The following is a 10000-nucleotide window of genomic DNA, read 5'->3' on the forward strand; positions in this document are numbered from 1 at the left end:
ATGTTGTGGTAAACTAGCCCACAATGGCAGGGTAATCAGCCATGAAATGTGCCCAAGGCGAGAGCTCAACTTCTCAGAGAGAGAGAGAGAGTGAAGGGGGGAGGAACTGGCATCAACATAACGAGAGATCGAAAGAGGGGGAGGGAGAGAAAGAAAGAGAGAAAGGAAGAGGGAGAGAGAAAGAGAGAGAGAGAGAGAGAGAGAGAGAGGTAGAAAGAGAGAAATGTGGATTAGGAATGTCATGAGTACCAGAAAAAAAAAAACCCAAGATGTGTAGAGCTATGATAAAGCCATGATGAAACTACTGCAGAAGGGGAAGACTGAAAATGGGCACATGGAAGGAAGCAAAACCATGACAACCAGCACATCCGAAAGCTCCTGTAACACTGGTGGAGTTGAGAGAGGAAGCACACTGGGATGGTGTGTGTTCATTATAATAAAAGCTATGAGGTTACAGCAGGGGAGCCAGGCGCTTGGTCCAAGACCAAGCTGTGGAGGACGTGGAACAAAAGACCCTTGGCCTGTCCCTCCAGACGTTCTGTAGCCCCCCACACATCTGTCCTGGTCCTGGTCACTCTCTCAGTGGGGATCGGGCCACACACAGAGCCCTCATCATTTTCCTATGCGCTTCTGTGTCCAAGTTGTGCTTTTCAGCTTTTGGTCATTCTAGTAGACAGGCAGCCTTAATCTGGCAAAGAACCCCATGGGAAGGTGTCCAGTACCTCCCAGTGTGGTCAGCAGTGTGGTTAGCAGGTCACAGCATGGTGGTGGTGGTGGGTGGGTGGGTGGGTGGGGGTGGACACACTAGACCTGGTTTACAAGATCTGAGTAAGCAAAGGTCCACCCCCCCACTTCCTCACCCGGGCTGGGCCCTCCTGAGTCCGCACCCCTGGTCCTTCCCCGTCACACTGTTAAATGACTCCACTGAAGCCCTGTTGGCTCAGGTAGGACAGGTCAATTATCTCCCTGTTTTCAGAGCTCCTAATGACACCAATTAAAACTGCTGTGAGGACCGGGGCAGCAGGGTCACTCGCTGTAGTGTGTGTGTGTGTGTGTGTGTGTGTTTGTGTGTGTGTTAGACTAAAATATTTGAAGAAATATGTGACTTTGGTTGTACAGACTAGAGAGATTTTGAAAGTAAAAGAGACAAGATCTAATGAGAGGGAGTGAATGTGTGTGTGTGTGTGTGTGTGTGTGTGTGTGTATACATGAGTTGTCTCAGCAGGGATTTACTTGGTTGTTATACCAGTCTATTACTGGTGCCCTGTTAAGTGCCCTCTCAATCTCCTTAGCTCACACTTTAACCCGCCGCTCACTCAGTGTGTGCAAATGTGCACAGTGGAGGTGTCATGGAAAGACATGCATGCCGCATGCTGATTGGATGAAGAGCTGCTGTCCTACCCATTTAGAAAGACAAGCAACGACACAGGTTAAGGTTTAGCCAGAACCCACAGAAGCTTCACCAGTATTTCATTAAATATTTGATGAAATATAAACAACAGGGCATTTCTGGTGCTACTACAATGATGTTCCGTGATTGTGAATATAAAGAAAAACATCTTAAAAAATTGCTGGGTTGAACCAGTGTGAAACTATCGCTGGTGAGCTTTACAGAGCACCACATATGAGAAACAAACTGTTGTTTCCACCTGTTCTGAACCTTCAGGACCTGGCCGGGATTTCAGATGTCGCTCGGAAAACTTGTTGAGTTGCTCTGCTTCACGTCATCACACTAAGATTCCTTGTAATTTACCAAAAATAGTCGTGGCCATCAAATTAAAGGTATTTGCAGCAAAAGCAAAGCAACCCCTTAAGTGTAAAACACTCCAGCTATTACTCAAGGTGGGCACACACACACACACACACACACACATGCACGTGCACACACACACACACACACACACACACACACACACACGCGCGCGCACGCACACGCACACACACACACACACACACACGCACGTGCACACATACACACACACACATGCACACACACGCGCGCACGCACACGCGCACGCACACACACACACACACACACACACAGATGGCCAGAAAAGTCATTTAGAGCAATGTTTACACTGCAGAAAAGCCACAGAATACTGACAATGCACTACAAATGCGAGAGAGAGAGACAATTCATGCTGTATATATGATTATCCCAGTGGATATTCTCATGCACACCTCAACCACAAGAGAATGTGTGCAAATGGGCTGTTGCCAACTTGTCCTCTGTACATAAAGCTTAGCCTCACGACTAACCGACCGACAAATGTATGACGAACCCTTTTAACACGAGGACAACTAATGATATTACATCACAATCAAGTTCCTTATCATGGTACCTTTAGTAGTGAAGTAGTAAAGACAGGAAATATGGTAGGTGATGAAGTCAGTCCACAGGTCATACCTTAGCTTCGCTTTCTGGTGTTCTTTCACAGATGTAAATTCAAGGTCTCTGTGTAAGACTGAGAAATGTTGGTCAAATGTGACGTAATATCAGTGATCTGACTGATAATCGACCAGCACTGCATTGCAGCTATGTGTTGTTACCCTCGAGTCGTGCTGACCCGCGTAAATGGAGGTTATTTAGGTCATTGCAGACACAGGAGCGCTGACTCCCCGATGTGGACTCACGCAGGCTAGGACAGTGAGAGGACAGAGAGGAAACATGGCTCAGGAAACCACTGCAGAGTCCAACACTCTCTAATTACTGAAAATACACTCTTCAGCTGACCACTGCTTGGTCGTGTGCTGCAGTCAGCATTCAGATGGCTGGCCGAACACAGTCAGGCCGAGATTAGGTGGGTGTTTATCTTCACTCTGCTTAACCGCAAGACTGAAAGTCTTTGCAATAAGTGGGGAGAACTGGTGAATAACTGCTGGATGAAGAGCCGTGAAACCAACATTTTCTGTCCATATCTACATAAAACAGCACCAGCTAATCCACTTGAATGGTTCCATAGATTTCCGTGGGGTTCTCAGAATATGTAGCAGTCCTGCACTGGTAGCAGGTGCAGGATTACCTCACAATCTTCCACACACACGCACACACACAGGTGATGTCTGTCCCTCGAGCTGTCGCACAGCCCCCAAGGCTACACTGTCTGTCTGTCAGTGCCGAGGTGATGGGGGCTGGCTGTCTGTCCACAGCCCCGGATCCGGCTCCAGGGGCTCAGGCTGACCGGAGAACACGGTCGTGACCCCTGGGCACCGCTGTGAGGCCCAATAATGACGTTCGAGTCAGAGGCGGCCGATGACAAAAGCTTTCGAGCCTCCGCGTTCTGTCAGAAGCACAGCGCAGGGGCTGTGTGCTCCCTGCTGTGCCAGTCTGTGAATGGAATCTATGACTAGCACTTTAAAGAGGACATCCAGCCTCTGAATCGACAGCAGGCTCCGGTATTGTCCGCTGTGGAGCTTTTATGAAGTGTCTGCTTCATAATGACTGGGTTTAAGCTGCCCAGCAATTGTCAGAGAGCTGAACATGGACACACAGAGGGACAACTTAATCCAGGGGCAGTGAAGGGAAGAAAGGATAATTGCTTTTGATCAGTATATATGTAAAGATGGTCCAATACCTGTAACTTCAAAAACTAGAAAAGGAGTTTAGTTTTTGTCTGTATTTAGAGAGGATGGAAAAAAACTAGTCTGTGTGTGGGTGTGGGTGTGTGTGGGTGTGTGTGTTCGCACACTCATGCAAGGCAGCGGGTTGGCTCATGCAGGTGTGCTGTTGATGGCTTTATCTTCCTGAATCAGCTTCGGATAGGTTTCCCAGTCAGAGCTCAGCCAATGTCTGCAGCCCTTCAGTCCTTGTCAGGACTCAAACATTTCATTAAATAAATCAGTGTGTTAATCGACCCCCCCAATTACATTCCTGACTTCACAGAAAAACAGACAGACAGGCTAAAACACCCTCCAACACACACCCACCCACCCACAGAAGAACTGAGAAGAGAACTCATAGTAACACAAATCTCCCTCCAAAAGGTTCCTACATGCATTTGAGTAGAAACCTCCCCATGAACACAAATGGAAAACATTTTCAGTAATGTGTTTGCATATTGAGTCTCTGTCTCCAAGACTGAATCATGTGCAGTTACTGTGCGTCAACTGGCTGTCATTTACATTCTGCAGCGGCACGCCAGACATCAGCACACTGTGACTCGGCCCGGCTGGGCGCTACTAGCCATCAGCCCGAAATGTAGTCGAACCATAAGACAAGTCAAGTCAGAAAACCACAAAATGGAGGCCATCTGCATTCAGTCAGGAACGGGAAGTGGATCTGAAGGTCACAAGTAACTCAGGTCCACTGTCACCATGCTGACAGGGTGGCGAAACAGAAGACTGGATGGAATGCTAGTCCAACAAGCAGCCAATGAAAGGCCAGGATTTCTTCATAATTCTGTTCCAATCAGTGTCACAGAACCTCTGAACCTTGTGTACAGGATTAAGGGAATGTCTTAAGAGTAGCTGTAGCCACAGGGCAAAAAGCAAGTGTGACCGAATGTGTGTGTGTGGTATCTGAACCTAACAGGGTGCCCACACGTTCATGCTCTACACATTGCAACAACCAACAAAAGCAATGAGTGCATACACACTCAGTCCACCCTGCAGACATGTAATACACACGAAAACACCTCTCAGATCAGCCTCCCAGTTAGCCAATACAGGCTTACACACAGACGTTTCCACTGGGTGACATCCAAATTCACTAATACTTGGGACATATGTAGTTGAATATAGTCTGCAACATGAGTAACGCCATATGCTGAATATTTTGTAATTAAACACTAGTACTACCAACTCTGCAGCAGACCAGGTGTCTCCTACTGTTTTAACATTATTAGCACCGATTTTACATGTCACAGCCTTTCTGCATATGAACTGTGAGATTAATAGCAAAAGAAATAATGGATTGCATATAAAACACTAATATATATAATCATAATTGCAGTGAAGTACACAAGGTTTCCAAAGGTCCTTCATCAGCTGTGCGCGTTATACATAGTGGTTAAGCCTACTGATCTACAAAGAGAAGGCAGAGCGCATGTGTGTGTAAGTGTGCACAAAATCATCTAATGAATTAATCACAAATCTTTCATTGTGCGCTTTTATGTTCTATTAGGTTATTTGAGGGAATTTAATAAAGCAGTAAGGAGCGCAACACGTTACTTTTGGGCAAATGTAATTCTCATCGGACCTATAAAATGTGTCAATTCAAAGTTTGAAAAAATCAAACGTTTAGTGCGTGCGAAACACATCCTATAGAATTGAACCTAAATAGCATTTATTTACAAGAGAAAGTACGGTAACTCATTTAATTAAGTTATTAATATTCAGATTTTTTTTAAAAAATGTTAAAGATAACTAGATGTTTTTAAATTCAGATCGCTTGACAATCAAGACTCGTTTAAAAGAAAACCAACTAACGAGGACATCGTTTAACATCTGACCTTAAACTGCAGATACTGCATACATCTATCTGCCTGGGATATCTTAGTGAAAGCACCCGTGACTCATTTAAATTTACTCTTAGATTAATTATGAATATTCTGCACAGTGTCATCCAGTTTAAAGACAGCGAACAAATATTAGTTTTGTAACTCTGTCTGAAGTTAGCGTAAATGTTCATAGTCGGACCATTTTTTTCGTTAGGCAACTGTTATAATTTAGTCCATGTAATGGAATGAATTTTGACTTAAAGGGTAAAATGCGTTGCGGCGCTGTATGAAAAAAAGTCCTTTGGTAGAAACCACATTAAAACGATTAGATCTGCTTATTATAGATGTTCGTGAGCGTGTGGTCTGGAGACATTTAGAGCGCGAGCTTATTCCGCGAGCAGAAGGAGACTAGAAGTCTTACTTGGTTGTGGATGTCACGAAACCTTCGTGCTCTGCACAGCTTTCAGAAACTCTCTCCAACTTCACAAACTCTCTCCAACTTCTGGATCGGGGTCTGCGCGATGAAGCTGAGCGACTCGTCTGCGCGATGTTCGCCGGGCGACTCTTCAAAAACTCACAAGTAGGAATTTCTCTTCGAAAAAAAAGTACAAATTCCACCTCCGGTAAATGTAACTTGGCCTTGGCGAGATCCTTTTCGTGGCCGGTCTTGCCCTTCAGTAACTGCATCAAGAACACGCTCCTTTAACAGCCAGCCTGGTTGGTTCGTGCTGATCCGCTCAAGTCTTCGTCACCTTTCCAGTTCTGGCGCACCGGTACCAGTAGCAATGTGCAACAGGTGGAAGTAAATGGAAAGTTTGGTAGTGTGCGATCAGGATGGATAGAGCACAGAAGTCCCCACCTCTCGCTGCGGAAAAGACGAACTCAGAAGGCTCGTTATGAGGGAAACGGAGTCGTAAGTAAAGAAACCTGCAGTCAGTCAGCAAAGACTCGAGAGTTGATGCTGGCAAGCATAAGCGCAACTCGTTCCTAATCATTTACTCTCCACACTATAAATGCTCCGGTACAAAGGCAGGGGAGGGAAAAAGAAAAAAAAAAGTTTTCAGAAGTTTCACTTCAGAGGCGAAATGTGTGAGAGAGGATGCGTTCTTGGTTTAAACTCGAAGTTGTTTCAAAGAGAGGAGAAGAAACGAGCGCTGTTGTGAGAGCCCAGTCCGCTAGGAGGGGGGCAGAGGCAGAGGTAGCTGGGGAGGGAAGGACCCACAGACGGCCAGCACTCCCATTTCACATAACACACCCCAGCAAATCAGAGATGTTTCAGATGTGCGCCAATCTATGCGCTTTTATTAAATAGAATACCCCCCCCCCCCAAAAAAAAACCCATTTATCTGACAATAAAAGTGAAATAAAAACGTGTATTTTTTACAGACTACTGCTGCGTAGGTTAGACGACTTAATTAGCCTACCTATGCATTGGATACATGTATAAATTCATGAAAATCCTTTAAAAAATCAAAGATGAAAAAAAAAGAAATAGAGAAAGTTTAAAAAAAAGATAAAGAAAGAATGCACACAAGTGACTGCTAGCAATACAAATGAGCAACATGCATGAGTGATTCATCACATGCACTGCGACACGTGAGGTCTCGCTGCGTGCGTTTTCACCGAAGGAAGCGAAAGCAATCCGTTAGCCACTACTATTCACATTAGAGCGGACACACACTATGAATCACGGTCTGAATCAGCATCGACGATAGTTAGTCTCGAAGCCACTCAGCAGGAGGACATCAGGTTGGATGGGTGTCACGGACGGGTCACACTGTCCAAGACTTGGCCACTCACCTGTGAGTCACAACCCGGCCAGTCTCATCAGACAGCCGGGCCTCCAGTTAGGTCTTTCCTAAGTCCAGCACTGCAGAAAATATACACCAAACATCCATATATGATTGTACAAGATATTTGTAATGCAACGGTACCCTGAAATGCACATGAGAGTTCGTTTATCATAGAAAAAGTTCTGTGCAAACTTTTGGGTATACAGGAATGTTTAGCTAATGACACGTCCATATTTGCATTGCATTTATGACATCATTCTTTATTCTACAACTGTTTCATTACAGATGAAGCAGCCACGTAAGGTTGCCTAATCATATTTATTAATAAATACATTGAATCAAACAAACGAAAACTTCAACCCTGATAAAGTCTTGCTTCCCCAAGCTGTATTTGAACGTGTAGGAATGTTCCCTGGTAGCAGTTCGCTAGTATGAGGCCGTGCCTCTGGTTCTCTCAGACTTCCTCTCCTCTGATGAGGACCGACGGCATACCCTAAGAGGCAGACTCTTCTGCTCTGTCTCAGCTGCCACTGTTTATGGTTCCAGGTAAGTTCATCCTCCAAAACATGTCAGGGCTTGTGAAGATATTACACGTCTGCATCGCTCTCGTTCTCCGCTCTCTCACTCACTCACTCACACTCTCTCTCTCTCTCAGTCTGTCTGTGTGTGTGTGTGTGTTTAGCAACGGTTTGTAATTAGCCGTTTTGCTCTTTGTAATCCTTTAACACTACAGCGTGGCGGGTAAGTGTAGTCCCGGGTGTCTTGAGCTGGGCTAAACAAATTAAACACTACTGTGATTTCTGTTCGTATGTGTAACACACAGACATGTACGCAAAAAATCAGTACACTGTTCAGTGCAAAGTCAGAGAAATGTCATCCTTTAATACCAAATACCTCTATAATTGTTTGCACTGCATTTAAAACCTTTTTCTTTAATGTTTGCTTTAATTCAAGTAAAAACCCCCAAAACCCCACATCCATTAAACAAGTTTGTATGATCTTTGTCATCCTAATGTATATTCAAATCACAATACCAGTTCCAGTTTATATAGCCTGGGCTGCAGTGTGGAAGAACGGCTGTACAATCACTTGCATTCATGGCAGTATGTTTTCTGTATGACATTTATGAAGTCAGTGATGTGAAAAAACTAAAAGAGGCATAGCTTTTCCATCTTTCCTACGGACAGACCGTTATTTCAGGGGCGACAGATCTCCTTTTTCCACTTTCCCCCCCTCCTTTTTTGCAATCAGTGTGTTTTTGGCTTAAACCACATCATTTCCACGCCCACACATGGCTCTCTCTCTCTCTCTGTCTCGCTGTCTCTCTCTCTCTGAAAACCAGATGCAAAAAACACACTGCTATATATACACACACACACACACACACACACACACACTTTAAACAGCGAGACCTCTGCAGCGTACTTCTGTTGGGTTACAGCAGTGCAGCAGAGGAAAACTGCATGGTAGTCGAATGGTTAGTGTGGGTCTACATCACACAGGGCTGGGAGGTACTGTGGGAAGGCAGTCTTTCCCCTCTCGCTGCTTGGCTCTATGTCTCTCTGTCATTACCCCATATAACTGGGCAGGCTTACGCTTTTTTGGACAGGGCCTCTGTAGGGGGCGATACATCTAAAACACTTTAGGACGATGTCTTTCTGTGCGTCCGGCATTCAACACACACAGGTTGGACACAATTCGGCTAAAACACTACAAGTACTAAATACAATAACCTCATGTGTAACACAACACCTGTTTTACATTTCACCTAGGGAAGGTCGCTCTGCCATTTATCCGCATACTTTTGTGCTTTATGACTGGTTTTGCAGCTCTTAAGATTACCCACCCAGGTCCTGACACGTACTACGAGACACGCAGTTAATACAGTACTGTGCTAAACGCCTGTACTCTTATCGGTATGATTTAGCACATGCCATATAACATGAGATGAGTTCAGTGATATAATGGCTGTCTACTGGGTGGCCATAGAGGACTGTTATCAGCAGATGATCTGGTATCAGGGATCTGTACAGTAAGATGGGGTGGAGGGGGGGAAGAGGGATGAAGCTCAAGGACATCTTGGCAAAGCCCCTGGGGTCGTTGTCTGGTCTGAAGCGCCTATAGCAAAGCCACCTCTGTCTTACCTGCATCTTCACTGTGGAAGGTGCAGAACGACGAAGAGCGATAGCCCTGGAGAGAAAACGCACGAGAGATGCCCGTGACACAATTCTGGCTGGACAGACGAAAAGAGGCATGCGGAGGTAAGACTTGTATTCTCAAAGGGGGGTGGGGGTCCCACATGAGGGAGTAGTATGATAAGAGAGAATTCAGGGGAGGACAGTGTACCCAGATGAATGTGCAAGGTTACAATCTGCAATTTGTGTGTGTGTGTGTGTGTGTGTGCGCGCATGTGTGTTTGTTCAAGTACTGGTATGGCAACACCACAATACACAGAAACAATGAAAGAGAGTGAGAAGGCTGGTAATGAAGTGTTTATATATACACAAAGGCAAAAGATGAATACAATATACCTTTCTCTGTTATTTTTCTTTTTACAGAAATCTCCAGCGTTTTCGCTCAGGGAGAAAAGGCAGTACGTTTCTTTTAAACTTGAAAATAACAATAAAAGGAAACAAAAGAAAACCAAGTTTGTACTGAAGTTTATTCTTTTTTAAAAACATTTTCTTTCTTTCTTTAATTCGTTTTAGTTAAAGTTGGAAGGGGTGAGCACCCTCCGTGACTGTGTTTCAGTGTGCTGCAGAAAATCAC

At 44.9% G+C, this 10000-nt stretch overlaps 1 protein-coding gene across 1 annotated transcript in view; it reads right to left on the reverse strand.

The window, feature by feature from the left end:
* Nucleotides 1-6559, reverse strand: part of wnt5b (wingless-type MMTV integration site family, member 5b) — a 63217-nt gene extending 56658 nt beyond the window's left edge. The window contains exon 1 of the mRNA XM_027021622.3: nt 5860-6559. The gene's annotated coding sequence lies outside the window, so the exon portion shown is untranslated. The remainder of the gene's footprint in view (nt 1-5859) is intronic.
* Nucleotides 6560-10000: the final 3441 nt, after the last annotated feature.

Source organism: Electrophorus electricus, chromosome 11, assembly GCF_041902795.1.
Source record: "Electrophorus electricus isolate QZ-2024a chromosome 11, ASM4190279v1, whole genome shotgun sequence".
In the NCBI taxonomy this organism is placed as follows: Eukaryota; Metazoa; Chordata; class Actinopteri; order Gymnotiformes; family Gymnotidae; genus Electrophorus; species Electrophorus electricus.